Raw genomic sequence first — 15,152 nt, forward strand, 5'->3', positions numbered from 1 at the left:
AAAGGAAGTTACTGTTCATTTAATACCCACCGAATACTAAGTGGTACTAGCACATATATTAATTTAATCTTCAGGAAGATGTGTTGTTTCTAATTTTGCAGATGGGGACAAGGCGCCTCAGAGAGTTAAGTAACTTGTCAAGTTCACAGATCTAGTAAAAGAGAGGTCCGGGATTTAAATCCCTACTCTAAATCTTTTTATGAATCCACATTTTTCCTTCTGGCAGTAGATTATGTTAAGACTGGTAGCAGTTTTCTAGGTCTAGGCACTGGATGGATGCAAACAAAAGATTTACTTTTGAAGAAATTGAAAAAAACACATAGACAAGGCATATTAAAATGTTTCTATTTTGGGAGATTGTGAGGTGGTGCTTATGTGAGAAGAAGAAACAAAACTGGATAAATAGTGTAGTTTTTTTTCTCATAGCAAAGCTTGGGAAAACTAGAACTTCAGTGGCTTGATAGGTGTGCATATAGGTACTTGGTAAAGAACCCCTTAGTGTGCAAGACAGTCAGTAGTCATACATGTCTTCTATAATGATAATGCAAATAATTCTGTGCAGTGATTCATGGAAACATTGGATTCTAATATTCTCCTGGAATGGTTTATGATAATATGTTACCAGCAAGTGCAAGTGTGAAACTTGAAGCAAATAACTATAAGGAGTAGGGAAAGGTGGCAGAGGTAGTGAGGGAAAAATACAAGATAGCAGTACTTTATATGTGAAACCAGACTTGGAGGTGTATATTAAAAATGTGGAAATTTGGGTTAGTAGTGAAAACCTTTCTTCAACTTTCACAGTTATAATTTATAAAAATGAATGCCCTTGTGTATGAAATTCTTCTGGCCTGCCCTGCCAGAAGTTAGGATGTATGTAATGTTATATGGTTGTCAGATTTTAAGAGAATATCTAAATTAACTCTGCATTCCTACAATGAATTCTAGATGGGTGATGTATTAAAATGTATACCGCTTAAGTACTTCTAATTTGCCCTCGAGGCTATCCTTAACACCTACTTTTGCAGTGAAATAGCTCCAGTTGTATATGATGCTTCTGGTATGGCTTTTCTGGTAAGAGCTGTAAGGTAGAAATTAGGTATCATACTTACCTGGACCTTTGAAATGAATGGGAATTGACATCCTTATTTTATCTCACAACTGTCTCTATTAGAATATAGTTAAATGCTGTTCATCTAGGTTAATCAGAAAAATCACGCCAGGGCAAGCATTTTGTTGTTCAGTCACTCAGTTGTGTCCGACTCTTTGTGAACCCATGGACTGTAGCACTCCTGGCTTCCCTGTCCTTCACCATCTCCTGGAGCTTGCTCAAACTCACGTCCACTGAGTCAGTGATGCTATCCAACCATCTCGTCCTCTGTCATCTCCTTCTCCTCCTGCCTTCAATCTTTCCCAGCATCAGAGTCTTTTCTAATGAGTCAGCTCTTCGCATCAGGTGGCCAAAATATTGGAGCTTCAGCTTCAGCATCTGTCCTTCCAGTGAATAATCTGGATTGATTTCCTTCAAGATTGACTGGTTTGATCTCATTGCGATCCAAAGGACTCTCAAGTCTTCTTTAACACCACAGTTGTCAGGACCATGATCTTTCAGGGGAAGCATAGATCGTTAATAACCAACAAATATTTATTATAAGATTTACTGTATGAAGATGACAGTGAATCTTTAAGATTTGTATTCCAATAGCTTTGACTACTTCTGTAATCAATTTCACTGTCAAAGAGTCAAATGGATTGGTTAGAAGGTTACCTGCTCTCCTTTCTGCTCTCCTCTCTCCTTTTATAGTTGTCAATCAGTAATTGAGTACCTTGAATCCTAGAAGTAGAAAGGAAGGAAAAAGGGGAAAAGGAAAGACAGAAAATTCTTTGATCATGCTTGGATTAAATAAATATCTAGAATATCTAATTTGAATATTAAAAATAAAGTTCTATAGGAAGTATATGAACTAGTCAAAATTCAGATAATTGAAAATAGTTAATTCATTTAAGTTAGATTTATTATCAGTTACCTTTAATTCTAGTAGCATATTCCCTGGATTTAGATCACTTGAGTTTAAATTCTGCCTTCTGTATTTACTAGGTGTGACCTTAGGCAAGTTTTAATATTTTTTAAATAAACATTTTCATGCCTTGGTTTCCTTTTCTGTAGAACAGGGATAATGTGCGTTACCTAATTATAATTGTTTTGAGGGCTAAGTGAGATAAGATATGTAACAGTGCTCAGCAAAAGGAACTGATACTTTCTAAACATCTAGCAAATACTATTTGTGTATCTTTTCAATCATCTCTTCATCATCTATCCATCCATCCATAGCTGTTCATCTGTCTGTCCATCTATCCATTTTTTTGAATGTTTTAAACAACAGATTGATGATTTGTTTTCCCACAGAATATGTAGAACTTTTGAAGTATAAAATGATTTTAATTGACCAGGGGGTGAGGGAAGAGGAGACAGCCCTGAAGAACCAAGTTATGTGCAGAGATCTGGAAGTTTTACTTTAAAGCCTCCAGCTAAATGAATACCCTAAGTTTATTTCCACCAGTTCATTTAATAAAATTTATATAATTAGGCAAATATTTATGGAGTGTTTTCTTTGTGTAAAATATGTACTAGGTGCTATGGGAATACAGAGAAGTCTAGTATTTTGTTCTTTCCCTGGAAAAGTTTGTAATCTGATTGGGATTACTGGCTCAGGTGGTAAACAATGCAGGAGACCTGGTTTGAATCCCTGGGTCAGAAGGATCCCCTGGATAAGGGAAGGGCTACCCACTCCAATATTCGTGCTTGGAGAATTCCATGGATAGAGGAGCCTGGCGAGCTGCAGTCCATGGGTTGCAAAGAATCGGACATGACTGAGCAACTAATGCATAAAAATATAATTATAGTATATATTTTAAAAAGATTGTTTAAGATAGTATGCATTGTGTTGAATGTGTTGTATAAAAAATAAAATTTCAGGGTATTTATAGAAGTGATTAGAAGATGGGTGGATTTAGTTACCTGGAATAGGCTCAGTTAGTTTCCTAGTGATAAGAAAGGAAGGCTGAGGAAATAGGGAAAGGACAGGCAAAGCAAAGGCTGGGAGGTAGCAATTAAGTGAAGTCTGAGTGTATCAAAGAAGGTTAAAGTGTAGACTACTAGAAGATAAGCTTAGAAAGACTGATTGGGTCTGGATGGAGGGCCTTGAATGCCAGAGTCAGGAGTTTGGACTTTTTCTGTCATCAAAGGAGAGCCACTGATTTTTTTTGATCAAGGGAATGGCTTAATACTGGGGGTGGCAGCAAGACTGATTTGGAGGTGGAGATACTGAAATTAAGGATATCAGTTTACAGTCTGTTGTAAGAGTCAAGGTATGAAGTGTAATAAAGCCCTGTATGAAGGTGATCATGAGTATGGTAAGAAGGTATGAGCATGAGAAACATTATTAAGAGTTGATGGAGCTTAATGACAGGCTGGCAGTGATGAGCAAGGATAGAAAGAGGAGATAGATTTGGTGTCCATGTTTTGAACTTGGATGATTCTGAGCACTATGCTTCCCTGGGTGTGAATGAATGAGGGAGGGTGTTGAGGAAAAGAATGAATCTAATTTTTAAAAAATTATTTATTTGTTATTTTGACTGTACTGGGTCATTGTTGCTACACATGAATATTCTCTGTGTCAGACCGAGGTGGGCTACTCTCTAGTCGTGATGCACAGGCTTCTCACTGTGGTTGGTGGCTTCTCTTGTTGCAGAGCACAGACTCTAGGGTGAGCAGCTTTCAGTAGATATAGTACACGGGCTTAGTGGCCTTGCAGCATGTAGAATTTTCCTGAACCTGGGATCGAACCCATGTCCCTGCATCTGGCAGGCAGATTCTTAACCGTTGATCACCAGGGAAATCCCCTATGAATCTAATTTCAAGTTCTGTTGAATATGACATAGCAAGTACATCTTGGCATAATCTTGATATACTTTTCTAGAAGTCATTTGAGGATTGTTGTATTTCAGGGAGATGAGAGAGAGTTCACTGTTGGGAATATAGATATAAAAATAATAATTTAGATATCAAGGATAAGATGTTTGATAAAAAGGATATAGAGAAAGAATATATGGGTTGGCAGCCTTAACATGTGAGTGGCATTTTCTGTGATTATAGAGGTACCTTAATTAAAAAAAAAACTATTTTCTCATCTCTCCATCCTTAATTTCCCCTCACTCTTTCCTCCCCAATATTACCATTTATCTGCAGTGTGTTGTACAATATACTGAGCACTGGGGATCCATTACTAAACAAGGTAGTCATCACCCCTGTGCTCGTGGAACATATAGAATAAACCTAAAAAAATAAAATGAAATCTTTTAATGTTTTCTGTTTTCTTCCATTTATCTTAAGCTTTTGGTAACATTTATATAAGCATTTGTCCCCATGGGTCTAAAAGACATTCTCTGACAACAGATTTGTCTTCTTTTTGTGGACACTTTTTATTATTATTATATTGTGAGGAATATTCTGTAGGATCATAATTTTAGGAATATATTACTCATCACTGAAGTTGAAAAACACTGACTGAACCACATGACCCACTACCACCTCCTGCCACCCTCTTTGCAGAGAGGTTTTTATTGTGTCAAGATTATAAGTTAAGACCCTTTGGGAAAAGAGCTTTTTGGCAAGATGAAGGAAAAAGATCTTTCCTTTTAGAACAATCTTATTTCTCACATTCAGATTTCTCTTAATGATATGAAATTTATTTCTGATCATAATAAAACTTGTAACTGGACTTTGGACTTTCCCTTTCTCCTATTTCTTCTATCTGTATTCTGCTTTTAATTTTGCCATTAAGTCAACCCAGTACCGTCATCTCACCCTTCTCCACTCTTTACTAATAAAACAGAGGAATGGTGGCCATTTCAGGTTTATAAAGGATGAAAGTATCCTTCTAAGAAATGATCTGTAATTATCTGAATTTAAATGCTGAGATTCAAGCTCAGGGAATCATATGTTGTTGACGGTCCCTAATTCATTACACTTCCACTCTTTGGTGTACTTCCCCTTCTCCTTTACTTGATCCATTTTTGATTTAGAGGATTATACCTGAGATTATTTAGAACAGAAGTATCAGGTAAAAAGGGAATATCAGTTCAATTCAGTTCAGTTCAGTTGCTCAGTCATGTCCGACTCTTTGCGACCCTGTGGACTGCAGCACACTACGCCTCCCTGTCCATGACCAACTCCCAACCATCTCATCCTCTGTCATCCCCTTCTCCTCCTACCTTCAATCTTTCCCAGCATCAGGGTCTTTTCAAATGAGTCAGTTCTTCACATCTGGAGGCCAAAGTATTGGAGTTTCAGCTACAACATCAGTCCTTCCAATGAATATTCAGGAGTGATTTCCTTTAGGATGGACTGGTTGGATCTCCTTGCAGTCCAAGGGACTCTCAAAAGTCTTCTCCAACACCACAGTTCAAAAGCATCAATTCTTCAGCACTCAGCTTTGTTTATAGTCCAACTCTCACATCCATACATGACTACTGGAAAAACCATAGCCTTGACTAGATGGACCTTTGTTAGCAAAGTAATGTCTCTGCTTTTTAATATGCTGTCTAGGTTGGTCGTAACTTTTCTTCCAAGGAGTCTTTTAACTTCATGGCTGCAGTCACCAGCTGCAGTGATTTTGGAGCCTCCAGAAATAAAGTTTGTCACTATTTCCACTATTTCCCCATCTGTTTGCCATGAAGTGATGGGACCAGATGTCATGATCTTAGTTTTCTGAAAGGCTGAAGCTCTATACAGTCAGCAAAAGCAAGACTGGAAATATCAGACATTATATATAAAATATACTTTTCTGATAAAAAGGAGGACATTCTTTCTTATTGAAGTATAGAATTGATTTACAATGTTGTGCTAGTTTCAGGCATACTGCAAAGTGATGCATATATATGTATAGATATACACACATATATGTCTATATGTGTGTGTGTATTCTTTTTGAATTATTTTCCCTTATTGGTTATTACAAGATATTGAATATAATTCTCTGCGCTATACAGTAGGTCCTTGTTTATCTAGTTTATGTATAGTACTATGTGTATGCTAATCCCAAACTCCTAATTTATCCCTTCCTTGTTTCCCCTTTGGCAGCTGTAAGTTTGTTTTCTATGTCTGTGAATCTATTTCTGTTTTGTAAATAAGTTCATTTGTGTTGTGTTTTAAGATTTGACATATAAGTGATATAATATGATATTTGCCTTTCTCTGCTGACTTACTTCACTTAGTATGATTATCTCTAGGTCTACTTTATGTTGCTGCAAATGGCATTATTTCACTTTTTATGGCTGAGTAATATTCCATTGTATGTATGTACCACATCTTATCTATTCTTCTGTTGATCGACATTTAGGTTGCATTAATGTCTTGACTATTATATGCAGTGCTGCAATGAACATTGAGGTGCATGTATCTTTTTGAATTAAAGTTTTTGTCTTTTCTGGTTCAGGAATGGGATTTCTGGATCGTATGGTAGGTCTAGTTTTAGTTTTTTAAGGAACCTCTATACTGTTCTCTATAGTGGCTGCATCAATTTACGTTCTCACCTTTTCTCCACACCTTCTCCAGGATTTATTATTTGTAGACTTTTCAACAATGACTATTCTGACCAGTGTGAGGTGATACCTCATTGTAGTTTTGATACACATTTTTTTCTAATAATTAGCAATGATGAACACATTTTAATGCAAAGAAGGACATTATTGATGAGGAAGAAAACTCCTGTTAAGAGTGTTCTGAAATGGAAAGATAGTTTCTGTCGTATTGGAAAGAATAATGTAAATCTGAGTGCTTTAAACTTTGAGTTAGATATAAAATCACTTTAGTAATATCTTTTAAAAAAGCACTTTGGCTGGAGCAACATCTATATTTATATAGATTACTTAGGAATTTTCAGCATGCAGGAAAAACGTCAAATTTTCAGGGCTTTAATACTAACCCAGCTTTGGGTTCCTGAAATCACTTTCACAGTGGGCCAATCTGGCCACCAAATTTGGATAAGAATTCCAGATGCTGAGTGTCTCAGCACAAATAAAAATTGTGGACATGTACCCAGTGCTTGGTTATTTTTGTAAACTTGGATAGAGATAGATACTAAGTCAATTTTGTGAGGTGAAATTTTGACCTCGGAAATACAGATCACTTTAGAAGACAATAATAAGGCATAACACTTTTATTTTTAGGAAAAAATAAGACAAAAGCTTTTGAAGTTTGAATAAGACCTGTCTTTTTCAACCTGCTGAAAGCTTTCTGGGCTAGAGAGAAATATCTGAAAGGGTAGTTTTTATAATGGTCCTACTGCTAATATAAACTTAACATTATCAGCAGAGATGGCACTGATAACAGTATGTAAGGCCTTATACTCTGGAAAGTTGTAGTGCTCTTGTTAGTATTTGTATTCACTTTTTATTAATTGGTCTTTCTTATTGTTTTCCATTTTAATTTACTGTAAGACTAATAAATCTTGTTCTTAAATAACAGATTGCACCACAGCATTCAGCATTAAAATGCACTCCTTTTTGGGGGAAGCCAGATAGATGTGTTTACTCTGTAGAGAGATTTAGATTTGATTTTTTGTTTTCTTCATGGTAATTATGTTTGCACTTTGCTGATCACTAGTTGTGCATTATTACAATGGAAGGTGACAATTTGATTGTCTTCAATTGGAGAAACAAGTAATTTTATATTCACTAAGCTGTCAGGTAACACTAACTCACAGTACTAAGAGCTCCTGGCAATGTGGCTTGGCACCTATATTTAACTGCTTTGATGCTTGTGTAACCTCTGCTGAATCAGAAATACTTTGCCTGCTGGAAATGGTTTTCAGTGTTGTACAATGAGGTTTTCATTAAGTAGACAAACTGAAAATGAACTGCAAAGCCTCTGTTGTTTCTCTCCTCCCCTTTCCACTTGTCCCTCCCCCTTCTCCTCTCCTTCCCCACCCTCGCCTGTTCCCCTCCTGCTTTCTCTTCTTCCTAGTCTTTCTCCTCTTATTTGATAGGAACCTGAAGTTTATACCTTATTTCATTATGTGAAAGAGAGAAATTGCTGGCTTGCTTTAGCTAAAGGAGAACCTCAGAGATTAGCTTCCTTACGTAATTTTGCTCAGTGATACCATTTGTGAGGCTTCGCTTTTTGAAACTACATTGTATCAATGTTCATTTTTCTCTTTTTTCTGGCAATGCTGAAAAGTGAAAATAGAGGTGACAGCTTCCTACGTACCTTTTCTCTCTGAGAAGTTATTGTTCTGGTTTGTAATTTTATTGATAATTGGATAAGATATCCTGTAACTGGGCTTTCATACTTGTGGATTTGTTTCAAGCTGTCAAAGACATATTTAGTATTTACTTTAAAAATTATGGTTCTCATTTCATGTGAAGAGGAGATTCAAAGTGAATGTATATAAATAAGTTCATTTTACTATTATTTTAGACAGCTTTCTTTCACTCAAGCCAAATAGAAGTCTTTCATTTGAGGGATAAAATCATTGTGTGTGATTAAAATCCTCTTAGTAAGTATATTTATAGTAGCCATTGTTTGGTTTTTCTCTTATTGTTAGGTGACTGATTTTATTTATGTATTCTAGGCCTGGCTTTCCAAAGCAAAGATCTCAACAAGTAATTGGTGGATTAGCTTTGAGAAAAATTCAGTATTATTTCTATCAAGCACAAAGTATAGAGGTTACATGAAGGCAAGTTGTTTTGATCCCAGGAAGAAACTGGATACTCAGAGACACATGTAATAATTATAGGTTTTCCATAGGCAATCCATCAGGCAGGCCAGTCATTAGGCTGGTTGCCTGCCTCTTCCAGCAGATACTAACCAATTAGACAGAGGTGGTTACGTGATGTAATATTATCAGGAGAAACAATTCATGAGTCAAAGCATTCCAAGACATATGAGCTCTAGTCCAAAGAACAGTCTTAAGCTATATAAAGTGACAGCAATATTGTCAGCTAAATATAAACTCTAGAAACACAAACTTTGATGACTTGAGAAGAATCTGTTCCAGGTAGTCTCTGTTTTGTAAGAACCTCAGAAGGCCTTTGAAGACAATTTTGGAGCTTTGGTGTGAAAAATTAGAAGCCTTAGATAAGTCAAACTCCATTAATTTAAGCCCCTTCTTAGGCATACTTCAAGGGCTTCAAGCCTTTTTCATTTGCCCCATCACTACTGATTTGACAGCTAACTCAAATTAGTGAGTTTTCTTCTAGCAGATATTGTCTGTATATGTTACCATATATATTCTGAAAGAGCCACTACAAACTTTAAAAGATAGGTTTATAACTCTCCAGGGTAGCTCTGAAAGCAGTAACCTTCTTCATGGAATTTTCTGATTTGCTATTAAGGAGATGGAAGAGGGAGAAAAAGCTGGCAGAAGCATAGGGAAGTTTGGAGGTGGAGTGAGGGACAGGTGTTAGTGCTGGATCAAACAATACAGAGAATCAAAAACAACCCTCAGGCTCTACATGAGGGAATTGCGGGTGGGTGGAGAAAAGTTTAAAAAGGTTTATCTTAATTTTAATGTCTGAAAAGGGGCCCTCCCTCAGCCTGTCCCAATACTTAAAGGTGGAAATTAGAGGTTCAGGAAGAGGATTTTTAAATCACTCTTTGCTCTAGGCTGGGTGGACTGGCATCTTTTGTAGGGGTTTCTGGGTATTGTGCATTTTGGCAGCTAAACATATCTGTTACTCATACTCCTTAAAATGAGAGGCACTGTGTTATATTTTTGGAAAATTAGTTGTTTATTTCTCAGTATCAAATCAATTGCAGCATTAAATTAACAGTGAAGTATCTGACTGAAATAAGTCTACCTTGGTAGCCTGGGGCTGAGTTGCAAAAATAAATGTGAATGTTGGCCTGAATTTTTAATTTTTTCTTTAAATAAACCAACTATTAAAATGTTGCTTTATGTTAAAAACAGGGCTTCTTTTGAGTAAATGTAGCACACCTAAGAAATGAATGCCATTTGATAATAACCTTAGAAGTAATGAAAACATTAAAAAAAAAACAGGTTAAAATATTGTTCTAATAAATTCAGTGGCTTCTTTGGATAATTATGCCAGTCCCAAATGATAGTATTGAAGTGAATTTTTTCCATGCAATGGTAAAAGGGAGAAAAAAGCAATTTCAAGTGACTGTGCCTTATGAGAAAGTTGTTCTAAAAATTCCTAACTTTTAGACATAAAAATAACTTTAAAAAATAGCACTACCAAAAAAGAAAGATTTAAAGTTCTAGAAAGTAAGGTTTGTCTGAGATAGAATACTTAATGTGTAGATATCCAGTCCTCACCATTTTACCCAGTCTTGGACCAGCTAATCTTGATTTCTTATTAAAGAATATAAAATAAACTTACTGTCTGAGTAGGTTGATAATGGTGTAAGCATTCAGATTTTATTCTGGAGTTTTGGAATAAAATAATAATCTTCCTAGAAGCACTCTTACTGGCTTCCTAGAAAACTTTATCAATTACTGGGGACTTCATCTCCTACCATCTCATTTTCAGAAGTCCTAAGCCCTGAAGTTCTTCCCAGTGGCTGGCATCCTGGGAATTCACTTGATCTGCTGGGCAGAGACATTTCAAACTCAGGGAACACATGATGGGAATTTAGTTTTATGTGTCCCAGAGATATGTAATTCTCTTTGGAGATTTTACTTGATAATAGCTATGCCCCAGAAAACCATCTTGTTTAACCAATGTGATAAGTTGACAATGTAGTTTTTCTCTCTGATTATAATGTACTCTGTGTAGTCAATACACTGGTACCATGTGAGTGTAATTTCCTCTTTTATTTTATCTCCAATGCACTGTATTATAAATAAACAGTTAAAAAAAACACCAAACAAATCTGTTGCATCTCCTTTTAAGATTGTACCACTGTAGACACTTGTTCTAGTAAAGTAGAATTGGGCGCATTTGATTGCATTTAAATTTTTCATGCTTCAGCAGTTTGACTGGGAGCACAGTAAAGAAAAATCCCATGAGCGAGGATAGTTTAGAATAATAGAACTTGATTTTGTGTATTATAGCGGCAACATTTGTGCTGCTTTAGTTAGGGTTGTGTCAGCACTTCCATTATAAACCCCTGTTTTCAGGGGGTATATAGCTAGGGAGTTTTTTTTTTTTTTAATACAAATTAAAAAAACAATTCATTTGAATGATTTTTAAGTTATAATAGTGCAAAAATAAAACAAAGTTAAGTCACATAGAAATTGACCATTTTCACAAAGCTTTTAATTCTTTTGCTTATTAGTTGTATATGAAAGTGAAAGTGAAAGCCACTCAGTCGTGCCTGACTCTTTGTGACCCCGTGGGCTATACAGTTCCTACAATTCTCCAGGCCAGAATACTGGAGTGGGTAGCCTTTCCCTTCTCCAGGGGATCTTCCTGACCCAGGGATCAAACCCAGATCTCCCGCATTGCAGGCGGATTCTTTACCAGCTGAGCCACAAGGGAAGCCCATTAGTTGTAACATGGGCAGCAGCTAAAGTAAGATACTATTCTAATACACTGTGGGGGTGGAAGTTTTTGTAATGGAAAATTACTGATATGAGGATTAAAAATAAAAATCAGCATCCCATGTGATATTTTAAAACATTAAAGCAAGTGTATATTTGATCTATGAGTTTCTAAAGAAGAGTAGCCATGGTGCAATGATTATAGTGAAGGCATCACCAAAAGTAAATATCTCTGCAGCTTCCTCAATGCAGTTTAGTTGGTCTAGTGAAAGGGAAAGCTAAAGAACTGAGATAAATGAGAATGTAATCAGAAAATTGAAGGATTCTATAACAAAATACTTGTGCAAAAGTAGTCAGTAAATTGAATCTGAGACATTTAATTTAAGTAAATCTAAGACATTTAATCGAAGAAGGCAATGGCACCCCACTCCAGCACTCTTGCCTGGAAAATCCCATGGACGGAGGAGCCTGGTAGGCCGCAGTCCATGGGGTCGCTAAGAGTCGGACATGACTGAGCGACTTCACTTTCACTTTTCACTTTCATGCATTGGAGAAGGAAATGGCAACCCACTCCAGTGTTCTCGCCTGGAGAATCCCAGGGACGGGGGAGCCTGGTGGGCTGCCGTCTATGGGGTCACACAGAGTCGGACACTACTGAAGCGACTTAGCAGCAGCAGCAGCAGCAAGACATTTAATAAACTTCATTAAAAAAGAATTTGTGCACATTTTCCTTTTAAAAATGCAACAAAATCACCATCTAAAACAAAAAGCTTTAACAAAACTATCAGTAAAAGACAAACCTGAAATAAGCCCAACAATTTTATCAAAAGGAAATGTCTACAGTGAGGCAATACCTAGCTAAAAGAACAAGTCACCTTTTTTTCTCTGCTAACAACATATTGAGAACTACAGAAACACAAGAAATTAAATAAAATGTGATATGGAAAAGTATTCTTGGAACAAAAAATGTTAATTTCTTTCCTAAAGGGAGGGATTTTGAAGTTGAGTAAGCCTTCCTCGGTTGTTAACTATTATGGTCTATCCATTTCTCCTCCTTGTCCGTTAATGAAGTTGTGAACTGAGGATGAACAGTCAGATTTAATATTGCTTTTTGTTGGCAGCCTATATTTTATTTGCAACCCTGATACACATTTGTATTTGTAGGTGCAAAATAAAACACAGATTGTGTGATGTTATAAATTGGTAGCTTTCCTGAATGGTCACTGGAGGAATCACCAGAAGACTGTTGATGAAGTAGAGGTGAAGCCTTTCCTCACTAATTGTATTCAGCGTGTAATTTCTAAACTTCCCTCTGAATTTTGATTTTCAATTAACACTCCCCATTTGAAGATAATTTTCTATTTAATGTAATTGCAGGAAATAATTTATTGGCTGATTAAGACTGAGGGCCCAGCCTTCCTTAAGAAAACACTCTAACAAACCAGCCTTTAAACTCAACCCATGGCTTTGGACAGATTTTGTCTATTTTTACAGCTGCATGGTTGTGTTTAATTAGGATTGTGCACTATTGTTCATTGGTGCAGTTTATAGTTGAAATTATTCTTAAGAGACTTTTCATTTTGGGTTTTGTGTTGTGATTAATTTATACTAAACCAACAATCACAGATATTGCTATTGGAAGGAGCCAAGTCACTTTATAATAAGAGGATGTTTGTTGGGGAACTAAAGTCACTCTGAGTTTTGGATTATGACTTTCAATTGTATTTAGCTGTTTTAAAAAGCAGCAGTAAATTCATTCTTTTGTCTTTAATGTGAATGATTACATTATTGGTACTGTTATTATCTGAACTGTGAAAACACTCTTGTTAATGGCAAGCTCTTGATAAACTTGCAGAACAGTTATAATTTGCCTGGTTTTACTATAGTGATTATGAGGCTAGTGAAATAAGTTCTAGATGATTCCTGTATACTAAGAAGCATCCTGTGGTATCATTTTCTATAAGTTTATATACATTTCTCCATTTGTCAGTACTGAAAGAAATTAGTCAAGGATAGTCTTAAGTAATTCTTTGATATAGTACTCTTTAGAACATTTCACTTTTTTCTCCTCAAAGAAAACATAGATATACTTCTGTACTTTCTTTTCTCCATATTATTTTCTAGTATCAAGTCTAATAGATTATTTTTTTACCATTTATAGAATGATTAATAAAGTAGGTATCAGCATTTTAATATGTTTCAAAGCACTTCAAAAGCCTGTAATACTTTTATTTAGAACTGTGCATAATTAGATTAGCTGATCTTATATTAATTTTTTTCACTGTAGGATACTAAATCTGAGCCCCCTCATTAATTGTGAGAAATTTAGCATTAGCTGTTAAATCCTATGTGAAACATGGGCTGCTACATAAAAACTACTGTTTAAATTGGAATTAACTTAATTATTTTTCTTTGCACTTGATATTTCCTTCACTGCAATATTCATGAAAGCATGTGACAGATTTGTAAATTTAACTGTTAATCTCAGATTTCTAGACCCTTTAATCAGTATTTATTTGTCTGTAGAAACAGTACTAGCAAGTTAATGATTTGCTAATTTGAAAAATGCTCATGTGGTTTCCTATGTTAACTGATTTGTGCATTTTTTAAAAAATGGTATGAAATCAATTAATGTTAAAGAGCAATTAAGGTGGAGATTTTACTCCTTTCGTTACACAGCAATTTTAGAGCTAAATAAGCTATAAAACAAAAACATTGTAAAGTTTTAGAAAAATATTCAGTTGCCTCTTCTTTTAAGTTATAAACTTTTAGTGACTTTATTTCTAGGTACAATAGCTAAGAAAATCATCTTGATAAAGAAATGTTTTAAAAGGTTTGAAATTCTGTTTAATAATCATGATTTTCTGATTGTATATGAAAGTACAGAAAGAAGACCTTGTGCTGATTGTAGCTGATGTTTACTTGTAGATACATAGAGAATGTTCAGTAATTGTTTTTGGAGTTTTGAAAATATTATGTGTAGTGAGCACTTTACTGGGTTTCCCAGATGGTGCTAGTGGTAAAGAACACCACCTGCCAATGCAGAAGATGCCTGAGACAAGGGTTTGATCCCTGGGTTGGGCAGATCCCCTGGAGGAGGGCATGGCAATCCACTCCAGTATTCTTGCCTGGAGAATCCCATGGCCAGAGGAGCCTGGTGGGCTACAATCTGTGGGGTTGCAGAGTCAGACACGACTGAAACGACTTAGCATGTAAACACTCGGGCATTTTACTATGTTCATAGTAGATGCTTTGAATCTTATATATACTTTCTAAGATAAAACAGAGGCATAGTTATTTCATGTACTCAATTAAAATGTCACAAAATTGCCTTAAGAATAATCTAGCACCATCAGCCACTCAATCAATATGTCACTTAAAAGTTTAGTTATAGCAATTGAGACACCTTGAAGATCTTTACAAAAAGATCAGATTGACACTAGTCAGTGTTAGGCCTAATACTCATTAACATAAGGTGTAAACTAAAGATATCTGGACCAAGTTTGTTTGGGATTTTCATCATAGATTACTTTCTCTCCTGATTATATGATTATATTTTCTTACATAGACTTCCTTTGTTTCTATGTAAAGCATAAGAGAAATTTGGATGCTTGTAAATTCATTCTCCCAACTGGTTCATCTGCTGTT

At 35.7% G+C, this 15,152-nt stretch overlaps 1 protein-coding gene across 35 annotated transcripts in view; it reads left to right on the forward strand.

Annotated features, from left to right (window-relative positions):
• Positions 1-15,152, forward strand: part of SOX6 (SRY-box transcription factor 6) — a 720,388-nt gene that overhangs the window by 291,500 nt on the left and 413,736 nt on the right. Inside the window, exon 1 of one of the 35 annotated variants that reach the window (XM_019974614.2) lies at positions 12,215-12,764. The exons of the other annotated variants lie outside the window; for them this stretch is intronic. The gene's annotated coding sequence lies outside the window, so the exon portion shown is untranslated. Of the gene's footprint in view, positions 1-12,214; positions 12,765-15,152 lie in introns of those variants that run through there. 35 annotated transcript variants of the gene reach the window in all.

The sequence above is a fragment of the Bos indicus genome, chromosome 15 (genome assembly GCF_029378745.1).
Source record: "Bos indicus isolate NIAB-ARS_2022 breed Sahiwal x Tharparkar chromosome 15, NIAB-ARS_B.indTharparkar_mat_pri_1.0, whole genome shotgun sequence".
NCBI classification, from domain to species: Eukaryota; Metazoa; Chordata; class Mammalia; order Artiodactyla; family Bovidae; genus Bos; species Bos indicus.